General features: G+C 33.8%; 1 pseudogene; it reads right to left on the minus strand.

The window, feature by feature from the left end:
• Nucleotides 1-6,974: 6,974 nt before the first annotated feature.
• LOC125220789 (protein indeterminate-domain 12 pseudogene) lies at nt 6,975-9,249 on the minus strand (annotated as a pseudogene).
• Nucleotides 9,250-10,698: the final 1,449 nt, after the last annotated feature.

A 10,698-nucleotide genomic window follows, 5' to 3' on the forward strand; every position in this document is an offset into this window, starting at 1 on the left:
GGAGTTTTGAGTTTGTACAATATATAAGTTTGCATTTTATCACTACCCTATTTTGTTAAATATGGAAAAATAAGACAAAAACAAAATTGGAAAAAAAAACTAATTGTAGAATCTAACTCTATAAATCACTGTCTTAAACTATCTAATTTTATTTGCTTCTTCTTCAAGAATTTTTCTGCTGCACAATTCAAATATCTCTCTCTTGAAATTATTTCAACTGATCTCTCCTCTCTTTGGAAGGAAGCTTGTATAACAGTAGTACTAGTATTTTGTAAAGTTGTCAGTAGGTAGAAATAGTATACAAGAATGTGTGTTTTTATTGCCAACTAAAAAAAAAATTATAACACAAATCCCAGATAATTAATGGCAAAAAAAAAACCAGAAAAGGCAAGAATTCAGCAAAGTAAAGTATGTGTGTGTGTTTGAGAGAATGACAGTGGTGAATATGAATACTCCATTATTGAATCAACAAATATTCTTTTTAATTAATTGTTTTACATAACTAGACTTTTCCTTGTAATAATTTCAATTAGTCTTCTACGCAGGAAAGTTGATTCATTATTGTACGCAAACAAATATATGTAAATATTGTATGGAGCCCAATTGACCTTATTCATATATACTACCTTCTTCACGCTAGAAACGAAACATTTACTTTTCAGAGATTTTACGTAGTGTTGTGTTATTTTGTCCCAATAAATTATACGTCTATAATCTAATGAGAAAAAGAATAAAATAGAATAATATAGATTATTAAACAACTAACCATAATACCATATAATTAAATAAAATTCGAAAATAACAACATAAAAAGTTAATGTTCATCATATTATAAATCCTACTAATTGGTATATAGATAATTCTAGCAATTTAAATCTCAAACTTTTGACTTTATTGAAAATTAGACTTTATATAAGTGTTATAATAATTAATGTCTCAAATTAGAAAAATTTAAAAGTTGTGACATTATTGAAACACTTAATTAGGAATTGAATCTAATTGCGACAAGTTCCAAAATTTGAGATTTCAATTGTAATTGATCTCATTTATAAATGTAAAATAAAACTATTTGAAGAAAAAGAATAATACTCCAAATAACAGTGTGGTTAAATGCTGAGTTTCTGCACATACAAGTACAACTAATCTTATGTAGAATATCTGATTTAATATGTTTTGCCATTTCTTTTTTCCATGAAAATTGAATTTAATGTGGTGATATCTTCTTATCTCAATTAATAATTACATGCTTATCTATTTCTTTTATTCTTCTTATCCCATCCCTGGAGTGCACTCACTACTTAATTTCTCAAAATTCAAAACCCCACCAAAAGGAATTTAGAAGTCTCTTTATATTTGATAATTAGTGGGAAAGAATAAGCAAAAGAAGAGTCGTGCAATGAATGATGCTTCTATTCACGGGTCTTCTATTCTAATATTCTTTCATGCAATTCAGACTTACTCTACATTTGTTTATTTTTAATAGTTATTCTAAATGACTATTATCGTGAATATATTACAATTGTTATTATGATTAAAATTGAAGGTTTTACTTAGTAAAAATTAAAATGTAGTATCATAATAAAAGATGACGCTTTTTTTTTTCATAATTAAAAATGATTATTGTTCTTAATAAATATTACTAGCATTTTAATGAGTACAAATTATTAATACTTAAAGATTTAATAATATTGAATTGGGTCGAATTCGGATTGAGTCAAGTTTGTCCCGCGTGGGAGTGAGGCTCCAAAGTTAATCATAAATAAATAAGAAAGATGCAAATTAAATTCCAATTCTCTATGCTATTGGGCTAAGTATATACTAGTAATTTTTATAGAAAATCTTGTTAAGAGATAGTACTTAAAATTTAAACTATTTCTTTATGTGATAGTTGAACACGTGCCTACATGGATTGATGAGGGATCAATAATATGGGCTCAACAGAAGAATGCCCATTCTGAAATATCCATGATTCAAAATTTTAACAATTAGTAATTATTTTAAAATCTGACCATAGTTGGGTTGGGCAAGAAAAATAAAATAAAGCCATTCTCAGTTTTACTAGCATATTGTTTGACATCTAAAAATTAGTGCAATTTTAAAAATTCGTAATTAAATGACGACGTCGACGTGAATGCAAAACATGTGAGTACACGTAGACACGCATGGCATTTTCAATTTGGGCGAAACTAAAATTTTTTGTTAACTGAAAGACTTTGATTAATACTGGTGTATAAAAAAGAAAAAGTTACTGAACTTAAATATAATCCGGTAAAATTGCATAGAACTTCTAAGGGATATAAAATGTGAATAAAATTGTAAACATAACAAACATTATTAAACAAACATTATGAAATTTTACCAATAAAAGAAAAAAAGAAACGGCCATTTTAGATCTAAACATGTGGCATCTGATTTTGTGGATACTAGTTAAAATTTTTAAATAATAAACCAATTCTAATGAAACTATAGAAAATAAGAAGTTAAAACTATATAAAGATGTAAAAAAACAAAAATGTACTTGTCTTGTCTCACTCTGAGTGAATAAAATAAAATGAAACATTTTAAATTTGGCAAAACGATTTTATACAATTTTAATTTATGATATAAATGGAGTAAAATAAATGACAAAAAAGAGACGTGTGACTAATGATCAAAGAGTGTGAGTTAGTTAGAATACGATACAGATAAAGTGGTTGAGTGCATTAATTGGAGAGAAAAAGTTTCTAAAAATAGATATATGTCATCTTATTTGGTATACACTAAAAAGGAAAGTGTATCATCTTAAGTAGGACGGATGAGTATTGTTTGTTTCTCATTTCTAATACTTTAAAAAACCACATTTTTTTTGTTCTTATAAATTGGCAAAATTTCATTTTAGTATTTTCTTAATTCTAAATCACAAATGTGTCACTTTAGTGTATTTTCTTAACTCCTTAAATTCCGTGCCTACTAAGAAATGTGTTATCTTAGTTGAACTGAAGGAGTAATATTTAGTCATTATTCAAATAAATTATAACATATACTAATTTGGAAAACACGATGGTATAATATTCTTTCAATCTCACTCTTACTTTCTCTCTAATTAGGTACATTTTCTTTATATCTCTATATTACTTAACTAATTTTGTATTAAAATTCGTGCTAATAAAAAAAATATTAAATTATTCTAAATAATAATAATAATATTTACAAAATTATAAATTATAAATGTATATATATAATTAAATTTTATTTGTACTTTTGTTTTGTTTATAAAAATTTAATTAATCGTGCCAAAATAATGTAGATCTAAAATTTAAAAAATACTTTGAACGAAATTCAAAAACATGTTATCATAATATTGAAACATATTTACAAATGATGATACACATAAAAGAGTAAAGCCAATACAAAATACTATCTCCGTACCCCAAAATTTGTTCCAATTTAACCCGACACGGGTTTTAAGAAATGTAATGGAAAGTTAGTTGAAAAGATTAGTGAATTGTGGGTCCTACTTATATATATATATATATATATATATATATTAATTTTATAATAAAATGTGAGTATGAATGAGTCAGTAGAATATGGGGTCCACTATCAAAGATGATAAAAGTGAAATTGGACAAATTTTGGAGACGAACGAAAATGGAAAAATGAGACAAATTTTCAGGGACGGAGGTAGTACATTTAATCTCTTCTTCCCCAATGTTTCTGGCGGCGCAGCATAGCAGCGTCTGTTATATGTAAATGACGTAGTAAAATACTCTGTCTGTAACAGCCCGCCATCCTAGGGTACAATAAATGCGGCGACTGCTACCAACACGGACTTAAAGAATTCAACATAGGCTAGGGTTTCATTTAAAGAGTTTTGAACAAAGTATTTAAAGGAACTATCAGAGCATTTAAAACAACAACTTAACCTAGAAGCTTAAATAGGTAAAAAAAGGTATCATAAATCACGATCAAGAATCTCAAGAGTATGACACAGTTTCCAAGATAAAAACCACAAGAAAGTCTAAGGCCTCTAAACTGAAAGGAAAAGTGTAAAATATCCAAATAATACTAAATGTATCAAAAACTTAGCGGAAAGCGACCAAGAGAAAGTGCAGCTATGTATGAAGACACAACTACGCTTGAAGTTCAAAACACCCATCTTAATTAATTAATATGCTCAACACCCGCCACCGCTCGTCACCGTTCAACCTGCACATAAGGAAAACACATGCAAAACTGAGTATTTTGAAATACTCAGTGAACTCGTTGCCAAAACATTTTATAAGTTATGCCACCCTTACCAAGTGAACTCGAGTTTTAAGCAGTTATAAGAGAATATCACGAGTATCACAAAAATATATTTTCCATAGACTGGCCAGTCAAACAACTCCCCACTTATCTCATCAATTTCCCCCATCCCAACATTTCCATGGTGCAACGAAAGTGTGGCCACACTTTTCGCCCACGAGACCGGCCGACTAGCAAGGACGGCTCCCGATCCCCTCGTGTACACAACCTGGTAGGGTTTGCGGCCCGTACTTAGACCCGAATTCGTTTAAACATATCCATAGCCCTATAGTCCAATGGAGCGAACTCTCAAACTGGGCATCGGGCGCACAATATCACAACAAAACAGACATAGGCATGGCATAACAGTTAAACCACCCTTATTTCTCCACATTCATAAGTTTGCACATAAAAGAGTTTTAAGAGTAAAGCCCACCTCGACTGCTTAGATTTCAAGTATTTTCTTTCCTTTGCTATCCTGCTTCGCAACCGAGGTTTCACCTTTTTTAATCACATAGGCACATATCACAAATCAGATTCAATACAACTCCTAACTCATGCATGTCTCAATGTTTTTCCCTTTTCCCATCGATCTATTTTAGCATCATTAATCAATCAAGGTCATGTTCATCACATAAGTTCCATTCACATCTCAACTCTAGATCTAACATCAATATATGTCACACAAGAGTATTTTGCCAACATACACACAACACACACACACACAACACTCACACACACACGGCACACACACATGCATACATATTTCCATATCCCCTTTATCTCACCTTCACTCAAACAAGATGCATGAGGGTTCAAGAATACCGATTAATCGGTTAGAAAGAAGAGAAATCGAGTAGAAAGAAGATGAATATAAGAATACCTTTTTTTGAGAAAAATGAACGGTAGAAACTAAGTAAAGACTAGGGTTGAAGGATTATTGTAGTAAAGTAGAAAAAAATTGAGGGAGTGTGGAGAATAGAGGGAGGCGAAAATTATGGGAGCTAGGGTTAGGGGTTCCTCTTATTTATAGTGCTCAATAAGATCTTTAGGTAAATAGAATAGAATATTTGGTAAGATTTTATTCTCCACAATTAAATAAAACAAATATTGTGGAGTAGGGAAGAAGAAATAGCAAAATAGACTCTAGGGAAAAATCTCATAGTTTTCGAAACTTAGGCTTTTTAATTAGCCAAGATTTGTTTTGGTATATTTTACGAAGTAGAATAAAATATCACGGGGAAAAATAAAAATAAAAATCCCCCCATTGACATAGAAAATAGGCGTGTAATATGTGCCTTAAATAAGACATTGATTTTTGAATATTAACTAAAATAAGATATGGCAAGATCTCTTGAGGTATGGAAAGATTTGGTAGAATATTTTAATTCTAGGTATGGAAGGAGATCAAATAAGGGATCAAGTAAAATAAAATAAATTCCTCCTTCCCAAAGCTAGGTGATTTTCGAAAATCACCTTAATATTAATAGGGCTCGATTTTTCCTATTAAGAAATAGGGAAATAATTGGGTTTTGGATTTAATTTGGATATATATCCCAAGAATTAATTAAATCCGGAAAAATAGAATTCCTCCTTCAAAAGTCCAAGTATTCGAAAATCTCAAAAATTAGGTGGCTAGTATTTATGGAGATTTTCCCTAATATTCTCACTCATTCTTAAACAAGTAATTCACCTCATAATTTAATTAGTCACATGCCACATCACATAGTCAATAAGTTTGACTTTTCAAATTTCCCGGTCAAAGAAACTCATGCAATAAATTCATTTATCAAATAATTCACATCTCCCACGTCATCAATAATAAATTTTAAGGCTCTAAAATTAAGATTCAAAAATTCGGGATGTTAAACTGTCACTGGAACATGAACACAATTCTCCAAGAAAAGCTAAATAAAAACAATGAGCAGCTGTACATAAAGATTTTTTATATTCCCCAACGTACTAAGCGTGCAAGTCCAAAATTCTGCCAAAAAGAAGTCATAAAAACACTTCGTCCATAACATACTCAGTTTCTCATTTTCCCTCCAAAAAAAAAGTAAAAGTGTCATTTCAAACAACTGCACTTTAGATTGTTATAGATTATAGATTAGATTGCTGAAGATAAAATCATTGCTCAAAACCAAACTTATCCGAAATTACCCGAAACCAATGTCGTCAGTCAGATAGGAAAATCCAAGACTCACAACCCGAGACTGATTCTGCGTGACATTATCTCAAGATTACCGAAAACCGGATGAACAGCATTCACAAGACACACTGATACGACGAGACTCGTATCTGCACGATCAGCAAGGGTTGCCGAAGGAGGGAGGTTTTCTCCGTCGAGCAGCTGCCGACCTCTAGGGTTTTTTAGTAGAAAAAGAGATTGCTTGCGGGAAAATTAAACGAAACAATAAAAGTAGGGAATATTCTGTGTTATTGATGGATGTTTCAATAAACAGAAGCCCTATTTATTTTCGGGAAAGAACCAAAAAGAAAACCCGAAACAGAGTGTATAGTACGGTCGACCCAAAAAGTGTTTAAAATAAAGTATTCAATAAAAATAAATAATTAAAATAACTCAAAATATTTGGAGACATAATCTCCAAACCACGCAGGCTTTCTTCTGCTGCCTCTTCGATCTTCTCGGCTCCTCATGCTCTTCACCTTCGCCGGCTTCGTCCTGCTGCTCCTATGAGCCAAAGCATTCACATCTTCCTGCTCCACACTCCATATCTTCCGCTGCTGCTAGCGCCGCCCCCTCCTCCGCCTTGATCCCTCTCGAACGCCGACAGTTTCACCAGCGGCAGCAGCTCCTCCCTACCTCCGCTGCCGCTGCTGCTTGCGCCGCCCGTGAGGCCGAGGAAGTCCCTGGTCAACAAGTCACCGCCGCTGCCCCTCTGCCACGCCATGTCCAGACCTGCCATGCTGGAGGAGGGCCCCACATGGGCGGGCCCCACCGCAGCCGCCCTCTGGAGGAGCGCGGTGGCCGACATCGCGGCCCCCGCCACACTCCCCATGCCTTGGTAGAGTTGGGGTGCTAGGGTATGCTCAGCATGGGAGAGATTCATGGGGTTTTGGTTTTGGGGGGGCTGAGGCCACCACGGCTGGCCGAATTGGTGGTGGTGGCCCGGGGAGTAGGAGAGGATGTTTGGCGGGTTGAAGAGGTAGGGTTGGGTAGCGGCAGGGGCAAGGACGGGGGCTGGGGCAGGGGCCGGGGCAACGTCAGGGCTTGGTTCCAAGATGGAGTTTGTGACAGCAGAGAGCCTTGCACTTTCTTCAGCCAATGCATCACAAAATACCTTGTGGTTCATGAAGCTATCCTTCCTATACCAAATTAAAATAAAAATATTAGTATAAAAATTTAGTAAACAAAGAAATAGTTTGGCATGACCATTAATTTGTTTCGAAAAACACACAACACAAGGTTTTTTAGAACAATTGCTGAGACTGTATCAACAAAAGTATTCAAGCTTCCATAACTTTCTTTTAGAACTATTGATGAGACAATCATCATTGTTTTTTAGACTCCATTTTATAGTACACATAATTAGCAAAAGTTGAGAAAGAAGAGACAGACATTTGCATGCAAATGCAGGTTTGCCCCTGTCCCACATTTCAAAACTCCCAAAAAAACAAATTTCTTGCAAATTACATCAATTTATTTAGAACACAATCATACACGTTGGCCGATCATATGCTTATAGTATAACTAAAACAACAAAAACCCACTTTAAAAAATTGAATCTTTCAAAGAAATGAAACATGTGATTAATCATCATTTTGGGGGAAAAAAATTTATCGGAAAAAACCATAAAAAACGATTAAATTCTGGCCTGTCCCGCAACATTAGAAATCAATTAAAAAAAAAATCACGAAGTTTAGATCTGTGAGTCTAGATCTGATGATGATTTTCACCAAATGAAACAATTTTCGTTATAAATAGACGATATCATTTAATTCACTGATAGTAACGCTTCTATGACTTTAAATTCCACCAAATATTTTTTTTTCACAAGGAAATCAAAACTGCACAGATTTGCACAAATACAAGAATTTAATCAAACTTCATGATTTTTCCAGCAGAGACGAATGAATTTACCTAGAGAAGAGGTTTCCACATTCACATCGATACTCTCGAGTCCCGCAGATCTTCGAGTGAGCTTTCCAATCCGACTGCACGGCGTAGATCTTCTCGCACTTCTCGCACTTCCATTTCTTCTCGCCGTGCTTCCGGCAGTAGTGCTTCTTGATCCCCGTGAGGTCCCCCAGCGCACGGGACGGGTGGTGGTGGAGGCACGAAGGCTCCGGGCAGACATACGCCCTCTTGCGAGCCTCCTTCGTGCTCCGCTGCTTCAGCTTCCACGGCAGATTGTGGCCCCTCCTGTGCAACTGAAGATTCTGATCCCTCTGGAAACCCTTGTTGCAGATCTCGCACACAAACCTATTCGCCGTCATTAGGGTTTTGGGCGACAGTGCGATCACCTCCGCTTCCGGATCTGCACGCACAGGCGTTCAGTTCATTAGATAAGATCGGAGGCGGACGCAGAAAATAATATTGGTAGGGCTATGTTTAGTGCATTTTGTTTAAAAACATATTTTTAAATAATTTAGATTATTAATAGGAGCGTTACATAGTGATTTATGTTAAATTTGCACAAATATAAAAAATTTATAAAGGAAAAACACTAAAAAAATTAGTTTTAGAAAATAATTTATGCGATAGGCTATAATAAACATGACAATTGAACGACCGATTATTCAAAAATGGGAAAAACACATAGATACACATGTGTGTGCGCGTGCGAGTTACTTACCGGGGTTTCCGGGTAGGCTTCTCTTGTTCTTGGGCTTGACCTGAGGGGGTGCGGGGGCGGTGATGGTGGTGGAATTCGGCATCATTGAATTTAAGGTGCCTATATCGGGATTAACCCTAGCACGACCGGCGTTTTCGCTTGCACTCGGAATCGCCATCGGAAACATTTCTATTTCTGTTTTTGGGGGGCGGAGGGAGACGAATGATTTTTAGTTGAATTGTGACCAAAATAGAAGAAATTTTTTGAAATTTAAAGAAATTTTTCTTTGGTATTTTGTGAGTGAAGAGAAACTCCCCTAACAAACCCTCATTAAAGCCCCACTCATGAAATAGCTAATTCCTACCTGGTAATTTAATGCAGCTGAGGAGTAATATATTCTCGATGAATTCACATAAATATTTTGTTAAATATGGAAATAAGACCAAAACAAAATTGAAAACAAAACTTAATAGTAGAATCTAACTCTCTGAATCACTGTCTTAAAGTATCTAATTCTGGTTGCTTCATCTCCTAATGTTTTTCTGCTGCACTATTCAAACGTATTAAAAGGAGGGCACTCCCTCCGTCCAAAAAAAATAGAGCATATTTAAAAAAGAAAAGTTTTCAACATTTTCTCTCTTACTAATAATATGAACTTCATTAACATTACTTCTCTCTTTCTTTTTTTCCCTTTTCTATTACTAATAATATGAACCCCACATTCCACTAACATTACTTCTCTCTTACTTTACCAATTCCACATTAAAACTCATGCCATTCACAATATATCCTATGTCGTGGACGGAGGGAATATTGTTTATAAGAAAGAAAATTGAGAAGCTTAAAAAGATAAGTATTATGGAAAATGGAGCCAAAAGGCTAAAGCCTAATGGCTAAAGGGAAAGTGTAATACTAGTTGATATATATATGCCCACTTTTTTTGTAGCCTATGGCTATATTTTCATAATTAAATTATCATAAGCTCATGTTTTTGATGATTTACACACACTCACATTTATGTATCATGGAGTTGTACATAAGTTTATGTCAATGGGAGACAGAAAGCTCTTGTAATTTATCAAAAGATATAACATTAATGTGTAATTAATAATTCTTACTCTTGTGATATGTTTTCCATTATTAGTTTTGTTGGGATAAAAGCAAGAATGATTTGGCCATAATTGTGTGGACTTTAATTGTGTGATTATATTAACTAGAGTTTTCCTAGTGATAATTTCATTTAGTCTTCTATGCAGGAAAGATGATTCATTATTGTACACAAAGAAATATATGTAAATATTATATGGAGCCCAATTGACCTTATTCATATATAATTCCTACGTCCTTTTAGAAGTGAAATATTTGCTTTTCAGCACATAGTATTATTTAGTGTGATGTTGTTTTGCCCCATTAGATTATACTCCTACAAAGTAATGAGACAAAGAATAAAATAGAATAAAATAAATTATTAAACAACCAACCATAATACTAATTAACTAAAATTTGAAAATGACAACATAAAAGGTTAATGTTCATCCTATTACAAATCCTACTTATTGGTGATTAGATAATTTTAGCAATTTAAATCCCAAACTCTTGACTTTATTGAAAATTAGACTTAATATAAGTGTTCCAA

The sequence above is a fragment of the Salvia hispanica genome, chromosome 1 (assembly GCF_029641045.1).
Source record: "Salvia hispanica isolate PSC_SH4W2 chromosome 1, Shi_PSC_v1, whole genome shotgun sequence".
Taxonomy (NCBI): Eukaryota; Viridiplantae; Streptophyta; class Magnoliopsida; order Lamiales; family Lamiaceae; genus Salvia; species Salvia hispanica.